The sequence below is a fragment of the Ursus arctos genome, unplaced genomic scaffold (assembly GCF_023065955.2).
Source record: "Ursus arctos isolate Adak ecotype North America unplaced genomic scaffold, UrsArc2.0 scaffold_26, whole genome shotgun sequence".
NCBI lineage: Eukaryota > Metazoa > Chordata > Mammalia > Carnivora > Ursidae > Ursus > Ursus arctos.
The window spans coordinates 10,453,731-10,463,385 of NW_026622941.1; positions in this window are offsets into that span (position 1 = coordinate 10,453,731).

Consider the following 9,655-nt stretch of genomic DNA (forward strand, 5'->3'; position numbering starts at 1 on the left):
GTCTTCTTTCTGATCTTAGAGGAAAACCTTTCAAACTTTCACCCTTGAGATGATATTGACTAAGAACTTGTAAAATATGGTATTTATATGTTCCAGTATGTTCCTTCTATACACAGCATGTTGTGATTTTTTATTATAAAGGGATGTTGTATCTTATAAAATGTTCTTTCTGCATCTATTAAAATGATCAGATGATTTTTATCTTTCACTCTGTTCATGTGGTGGAATGCATTTTTTGACTTGTGTATGTTGACTCATCCTTGCATCCTGAAAATGACTCACATTTGATCATGGAGTATAATCTTTTAGGTGCTGTTGAATTTGCTTTGCTACTATTTTATTGAGAATTTTCTCATCTATATTTGTGAGGGATACTGACCTATAGTTTTCTTTTTTTGTGGGTCGTTATATGGCTTTAGTAACAGGGTAATAATGCTGGCCTTGTAAAATTAGTTTCAGAGTATTCTTTCCTCTTCAACTTTTTGAAAGAGTTTGAGAAGGATTAGCATTAATTCTTTGAATGTTTGATAAAATTCACCAGTGAAACATCTGGTCCTGGGCTTTTCTCTGTTGGGGGGGGGGGGGGGCGTTGATCAATGATTCAATTTCCTTACATGTTATTGGTCTGTTCAAATTGCTATTTGTTCATAATTCAATCTTGGCAGGATGTATGTTTCTAAAAATGTGTCTATTTCTTCTTGGTCATTCAATTTGTTGATATATACCTGTTCACAGTAACCCTTTATGTCCTTTGCATATCTGTGGTATCAATGGCAATGTCTCTACTTTCACTTTTAATTTTTTTTTAATTTCGTTCTTCTATCTTTCCTCTGTTAGTTGAACTAAAGGTTTTTCAGTTTTATCTATTTTTTCAAAGAACCAAGACTTAATTTTGTTAATTTTCTATTGTTTTCCTGTTCTCTAATCATATATTTCTGCTCTAATCTTTACTATTCTTCCTTCTGGCAACTTAGGACTTATTTTTTATTCTTTTTCTAGTTTCCTTGAGGTGTAAAGTTAGGTTATTTATTTGAGAACTTTTTTTTTCCTTGTTGTATGATTTCTGGCTATAAACCACTCACTTGGAACAGCTTTTGTTCTATTGCATAAGTTTCAGTATTTTATATTTCTATTTTTGTTTGTATCAGATATTTCTCAGTTCCTTTTTAATTTATTGCCCTTTTGATTTGTCATTCCATTGGTTGCTCAGCACTGTGTTGTTTAATTTCCACAAATGGGAGAAAGAAAGACAGAAAAATTTCAAATTTCAAATACTGCCTTTTAAAAAAAGAATACTAATTGAGGAAGTGATAAAATTCTAATACAAACTGGAAATTCTTTATTAACAAAGTATCAATGTTCAGCAGTTTGGGTTTTGACTATAGTAACATGATTACATTAAAGGAAACTAGGTGAGGAGTATAAGGAAACTATACTATGCTGGCAACTTTTCTGTAAAATCTAAAATTAAAAAATAAGTTATTTTTTTAAATTACATTTAAGGAACATTCTTGTGCAAAAATATATAGCACGCAGTGCAATTAGTCATTTGAAGAAAATAGAAGATATAAAAGCTATCAATAATTTTGAAAAATGTTATAACAAAGATCTGTTTGCCTAATATATAAATGTTTTATTGAGTGGTTATTGTCTTGTTAAAATTGTGTTTTAACTCTACTTACAAAGTATTATTTCTTTCTTCAAAGAGCAGAATATTTACTGCTAGTGGCTGTAACAAATTACTATTCAAATACTACATGGGACAGAAAGGAAAATAAACTTGCAGTGTATTTAGTGTATAAGGGAAGCCAGAAAATATAAAACTGATTCTTAATTTTTATAATCAGAGAAATAAAACATAAAGACTATTTTGAAAAATGTAATATCACTGATCATTTTTAAGGAAAGTATGGTTCAGAGATGACAAATACTGTGTTCCCAATACTAACATTTTCTTAGTTCTCTCGTCTTTTCCGAATTTTATTTACTTATTTTTTTAAGTAGGCTCCATACCCTGTATGGAGCCCAGTGTGGGGCTTGAATCCATGACCCTGAGATCAAAACCTGACCTGAAATCAAAAGTGAGATGGTCAAGTGACTGAGCCACTGAAGTGCCCTTCCGTAATTTAAATGTTGAGTTATTTAAGCTTGTTTTTTGGTTCTTGATGTTAATTAATGGCTATTCAAGGCTTTCATGAATAGGTTCTTTTTTTTGTTTTTGTACTTTTCATATTTTTAAATTCATTGTTTAAATTCTATTTAATTAATAGATACTGTATTATTAGTTTCGGAGGTAGAATTTAGTGCTTCATCAGTTGCATATAACCTTAGTGCAAATAACAGGTTTTTGAATGAAGTATGAGTTTTGGATGATTCTGTGTATAACTACATGTATATATACTTGATATTAAGACAGAAGGAAAAGCCAACAAAAACTTAGCAATACCTATTAGTTTTACTATTACTTAATAATAAAAAATATGATTAATTTTTAGAAATTTCAGATTATTTCAGGATTGAAATCACACCTGTAAAGTGCTTAGCAGGGTGCTGACTTCTTGTCAAGTGTTCAGTAATCTGGGGGAATTAATATTAAAGAATTAGAGAAAATAACTTGTAAAGTGAGGCGTAATCATAGTGAAGACTAAGAGAATATGCTGACTATGAAAGATTAAAGAATTGGTGAAAATTTTAGAAATAATGGGGCACATGTGTTGTATGATGAAAATAACTATTACAGTCTATCATGAGTTTAAAAAGATGAAGTGCTATAAAAATGTATGCCAGTGAAAAGGAAATGATCAAGAAGTGGAACAGAGAACTGACTTAAGTGGAGGAAAGTAGTAATGAAGAAGAATGGAAACTTTTGGTGGACTTAACAAATTTGAGAAGCTAAGGCCTAAGCAAATGATTTCAGGATCTAATATTCCCGTCACAATGGTGTTGAATCGTGAGCTTGCCCGAGGGCTGTTGTGCTGTAGTCTCTAGCCATTGGAGAGAGCAGGACAAAAATGATAAATGGCTGATAGAAAACCCAAAGGGACACACAGCCAGAACAAAAGTAGGATTACTCTTTCACAGGATGCCTATAGTCATCTTTTGCTGCACTCATTCTGTTTGAACATTTCTGTAAACCCTTGCTTTTACTATCAAAACAGATTTCCCATTACATCATTTCTCCAGAATAGAACTCAATGGAGGACATTTACAAAAGTGCCATTCCCAAAGTTTTTCCATATGGGTGGAATCCACAACTGAAATATATCCCTTTACTGTGTTTTTCTGTGATTATTGAATGTGAAAACAGATAAAGCTATTTCAATCTTCTTCCACTGAGCTGGAATCCATATATGTCACCTGCATTTGTGACGGTTTACTTATGGTACCACAGGCAATGCATCCTCAGACTACAAAGGAGGAAGCTAACATATTTTTATTCTTTATAATTACAGACTAGAGGGGAAGGGCACCAAAAATCATTAAGACTTGGAATTTAGTTTAAATATACTGTATACTATTGCTGGAATGAGCTGAAAAGCAGACAGAAAATACAGCATGTTATGGAAAAAAAAATGTTTCAAAAGGTAAAGCAATTGAATTTAGATGTATTTTGAAGGAGCCAGGAATTGAGTGGTTCTCAATCTAATAAACCTTAAGACTTGAAGAATTTGTTGTTCAAAATCTCTTTCAGATAAATGTGGGGAATGATAGACTATTAGTGTTCATGGATTTTCACTTAACTGATACTATAGTAGTTTAGAAGAGGGATTTAAGTATCTCATTAAGGACAGTTTCTATTTAGAACCCCAAAGGTTAGTGTCTGTTATAGGGATTATATTTAGAATCTTAGCATTTAGTGGTGATGGTCTAGTGGTGATGGTGGTCTTTTAGTTTTTTAACATACTGTGTTTGGATTCTGTGCAAAATGGGCATGGCCCTTTAAATTATATTGCCTTTCATATTCTCTGTAGAAAAAAATGCCTATTTCCATATAAAATATGCAAATGAGAAGTCAGAAGTTTAAATATGAACTGCTTTCTCACAGTTTCACATGTAGCTGACAAATACTGAAGCATCTTGGGTAACAAGAGCAGAGAACATATAGAGCCCAGAAGAATCACCTTGGGTCCCAGCTCCCACGTCTATTCCATCCACCTGCTGGGGCTCCCCTCTTCTGTTTGGATCAGATTCCAGAGCCAGCAGAAGCTGCACTACGTGGACACAGGTATCACCAACTCTATCTGCAGCTCTTGCTCTCAGCACATCTCACTGGTACTAGTGCCGCTCGATTGTGTATACAGAACACAAAGCATAGAGATTAAAAGGAAAAAAATGCAGATGTGCCTGGGTGGCTCAGTCATTCAGCGTCTGCCTTCTGCTCAGGGCCTGATCACAGGGTCCTGGGATCGAGCCCTGCATTGGGCTCCTTGCTCCACTGGGAGCCTGCTTCTTCCTCTCCCACTCCCCCTGCTTGTGTTCCCTCTCTTGCTGGCTGTCTCTCTCTCTCTCTGTCAAATAAATAAATAAAATCTTTTAAAAAAAATTTAAAAAAATGCAGTCAATTTTGCCTTGCAGGCAGACGAGCTAATCAATTCAGATTTTAAAATTACTTTAAAAGGTGAATTTTTCATGGTTTACCATTGAATATAAATATAGTTTTCTTAGCAAATATTTCAATATATCCCTGGCATTAACCACATGTGTTAATAGAGCAAACGGTCACATCAATGAAGGCAGGGTATGAGTATTAACTAATTATTTAATGAATGATAAATTTTTCTTATCTACATAATAATGTGTTTCTCTATTTCACATGCACATCAAGACTTTGCTTATTTATGTGTTATAGCTTCTACATTCTGATATATTCCAGACTTGGCAAACAATTTTTAAAGTCATTATAAATGTTTTTCTGAATGATCATAATTTTTTTATTTTATTTTATTTTATTTTATTTTATTATTTTATTTTATTTATTTTGACAGAGAGAGGAAGAGAGACAGAGAGTGCTAGCAATGAGGTGGAGGACAGTGGGAGAGGGAGAGAGGGAATGCAAGGCAGGCTCCACACTCAGCACAAAGCCCAAAGTGGGGCTTGATCTCAGGACCCTGAGATCATGACCTGCGCTGAAATCGAGTCAGTCATTTGAAAGACTGAGCCACCCAGGCACCTCACGATCATAATTCCTTAAGAGCAGTTATCGCATGGGAAATTATTAAATATCAGAAGTGAACATTATGAACACACAGGGCCTGTATATTTCTTATTACACTATAAAAGATAACCATAGAGTGTAATTCTCTGAAAATATAAAAATATGTAAAAAGTGTTTAATGTGAATGTATACTGCCAAACAAGTGAGCATAAAAACTGTAAAAATCCTTATGGAATCAGAATTCTATTTCATGTAAATTTGTTTGACTATAAAATAATATTTAAATACTTGAAAGAAATTACTTAACTCCTCAAAAATATGCAAGAAGAGTTGGTTGCTTTTAGCATATGCCTTCGATATTATGGAAATAGCACAACCTACCCAATCGGAGGATAGCTAAACCAAATTGGTCCTAATTGTAGGGCATTCATTTTTAACATCATGTTGGCAGACTTGGCGATAATCCTTTAGGAGATTATGGGAAACAAACCGTCTTTGAGTCATGTAATAGGAGCACTAAAATAAAATAAAAATACATCAGGACAGATCACGAGGGAGAAATTTTAGAATAACGTATTATAACAGTATTTTTACAATACAAATGACTCATAGAAATTTTTTGGTATCTTTCTGGATAGGGACAATTTTTAAATGTAGTGTAAAGATATCATAGATCGTAACATTGTTCAACTTTTAAAATTAATTTAATACCACATGTGGTAAGTGAAGAACACTACCTAATCATGTAAAGAGATATGCTAATCACTGATAAAAGAAAATAATCTGAGGCAAAAATCTCTCTTGGAAGAAAACTAAAAGGTAAAATCATACATTAGCAATTAAATGGCATGAAATACTAATTTCAGTGGTATACAGAGAACCCAGGAAGGGCAAAATGTGAAAACTTACTTTAAAGAACAAATGTCAAACTTTGTGTATTTTAGAATTCTATCTCAAAATTTCTCCAAGATGAATGAAAAACATGCAACATACACAGTGATCAAACATCCTCCAGCAAAGAAGAAAATGCAAAAAGAAAGTGAGTATTTTTCCCCCAGACCTTACTGAATCTTGATATTATTTTCTGTTCCTTGTTAAATATTTATTTTCTAAAAGGGGTACCTGGGTGGCTCAGTCAGTTAAGCATCTGATTTCAGCTCAGGTCATGATCACTTGGTTCTGGGATCCAGCCCAGCATTGAGATCCTGGCTCAGGGGAGAGTCTGCTTTCGCTCTCACTTCCCCTCTTCACTCATCCTCTCTCTCTCTCTCTCTTTCTCTCTCTCAAGTGAATAAATAAAATCTTTAATTTTTTTCCTGGAGAATTTCATTATATTTTAACATTTGATTCATTATGTCTAACTTATGTTCAAGATTTTGTCATTTAAAAGATCTGCCTGATGGACTTAACCTACTACACAGAAAACAATTCCACGGATCTCCTTTATTTGGGAAAAACCCTCTTCTGCCAACTCTATTCACGCATATGAATAACTTACATGCTTTCTCAGAAATAATGTGAATATGAAGCAGTAAGCACATCTCTGTCTTAATCTTCAGAGATGAAAGATCAGCCAGTTTATTCAGAAGTGAAAACACATACCTCAAACTCCAATCAGTCACAGACAAGAAAAACTCTATCATCTACAGAAAAAGGTAAAGTACATGTAGAAGATCTAGCTTACCTGTCCCCAGTTGCTTGACCTGTGATTCCAGTAACTTACAACAGACTCGATGGACCCAAATAAGTCAGCTTGCCCAGTTTCATGAGGTTGCTTAAGCTATATCTAAAAATCTCAATAAAAAAGGAGTGTTGAAAACCAAATATCCACTGTTAGTATATTCCAGAGGATTAAAGTAGTTTGAGTGTTGTGGTCATACATTCATAAGTGAGTCAAGTACGGAAATTCTTCTTTTCATCTTGTTTGGAAACAAGTGTGGATCTCCTGATGTCACTTCTGACTCATTCTATGATGTTTCGAGCAATGTCACTTGATTAACATTATTCGATACATGTTTGTGATTATAATTTCTTCTGTATAATAGCTGTGGCTATTCCTAATGTTGAGAACAGTAGTGAGGCTCCAGTGAGAGAACTGTGGATGTTTAAATCATCTGATGTTACAAACTAATAAATACCTTCTGATTGTGGGTCAAAAAAGTGATTTCTACAGATATATTTTAGAAATATGTTTACTTTTTTGAAATCAAGTCCAGATATCTATTCCACTTTGAACGCTTAAACCATTGAGATAAATCAGGGGATTATTTCGATAAAGGTAGAATCAGTGTGTTCCCTAAGAGATACATGTGAACAAAGCTGGGAGCAGAACCCAGGCATATAACTCTCAGTTCACTATTGTTTCCAGCTGATCAAAGTCCCTTTCAGTTTATCATTCCCAGTTTGAAGACATTCGAGAGAGAGGGTCTTGAATTTATGGTGAAGTCTCCCTCAAAACCCTGCACTTTAATTCAGTCTTTTCTCTGCTGACCTCCTCCGTGTCTCATTTTCTCTCTGGACAGGGTCTTCAATGCCGTTTGCCTGGTGTCTCACTGTAGTGATTCTTGGAATCTGCTGTTTCCTTCTCCTTTTAGCAACTGGAGTCTTGGGATTCATGGGTAAGTTAAACAAGATCTGGGCCTTGAACCAAAACTCTCCTACTTTAGGAAGACTATTTTTAGTGGTCTTCCTCTCCTGCTAGTTCTGTAGCTATGATCTCTAGTTCTACCCAGGAAGCCCTTCCACCTTCACCACTAATGTCATTACTTGGCCATTTACAAAATTCCTCAGAAGCCCTGATGCCTCCTTTATAAAGCTTCGATCATGTTCAGGATATTTCCAGGAAAGCTTGTGTTTGAGATTTTGTTGATGGTCGGTCACGCTGGGTGCAGAGTAATCTCTCCTTCCTCTCTGACCCCTTTCAATAAACTGTCCAGTTCTCTTAGTTCTACTTCCATGTGTCCATTCTGCAGCACAAATTTAGTCTTTAAATTGTTTATTCTCAGAAATGCTTAATACAATCATCAATAGTTTTTTCCTGTACTATTCCAGTCACCTCCTAAATTACTCTGAAGTCAACAGACTCTCAAACTCCTATTGAAATTACCAAATAAACATCTAAAAATATATCTCTGGTCATATCGCCAAATGCCAAGAAGCCAATAATGGTTTTCATTCTTTCCTGAAAGAAGCTGAAGTTCCCCTACTTATATTTACTTCATGAATCATAATCTTATTTCAACCAAATAATTTTCAGTTCACAAGTCATCGTTCAAGGGCTACAGACTCTCAGTGTTCTTATCAAGGTTTAGTACATTTTCTTACATAAATGTTTCTTATTTTAACATATGCCCTTAGACACGTTCCAAAGACTTTAAATGGTTAATATTTTATAATACTGCTTTTCATTAGTTAGATGTGTTTGACTGAGGAGCAAGTCTACAGAGATTATCATGCCACCATTCTGGCAGAAAGCCTCATCTATGAGTATTTTTAATATACTCTTTAGAAGTTAAAACCTCTTCATTTGTTAGCTATAACACTTTCAGGACATCTTTCATGTAATGGATGCTTACTTTGTATCTTCTGGATTGAAATATAGTTCACATTTCAGTCTTGCATCTAACATATTATAGCAATGTTGAGACAAGCAATTCTGCTGTATTTGTGTCCGATTCATTTAGATCTTACCTTACAGAGAGGAAGGTGAGGAACAACCTTAGGATGACTCAAGTTCTACAATCAGAGTGCCTCATGGTGCCGCAATTCACGTGTTTTTTTTTTTTCCCTATTAATTAAAGAACACCTAGAAGAATTTCCAAGCTATGTTTTTCCCCCCATTTTTCTCTCTTCAGGTTCTGAGAGATGAGTTTCACACCATGATTTTTTACTTAAAATCTTTTACAAATGCAATTTAATTAATAGTACACTCCTTTTTGAAATGCATTCATCCTTAACTTGAAGAGATTTTGAGATCAATGGATGTAATTTATTTTTTAGTAGTTATTGGTTATTTTAACTTATTGTGGCAAAAAATACAGGGCTCCATTTGTGTTGACAGTAGACATTTTTCCTTTAAATAAACATATTTAAATTGAAAATAATTAACATAAAATACTGCTTATATAATTATACGGATTGAGTGCAAATATAGCAAATTTTTCACATGGCATATAAATAACTAGAGTTTACAAAAAGTACAAAAACACTAATTCAAATGAATACATGCACCCCTGTGTTTTTAGCAGCTAGCCAAGAAGTGGAAACAGCCCCACTGTCCTTTGGCTGATGAATGGATAAAGATGTAGTGTGTGTGTGTGTGTGTGTGTGTGTGTGTGTGTGTATGAATATTATTCAGCCACAAAAAATTATCTCTTGCTATTTGCAACCACATGGCTATTATAGCTAGAAACTATAATGCTAAGTGAATTAAGTCAGTCAGAGTAAGACAAATACCATATGATTTCACTCATATGAGGTCTTTAAGAAACAAATGATCAA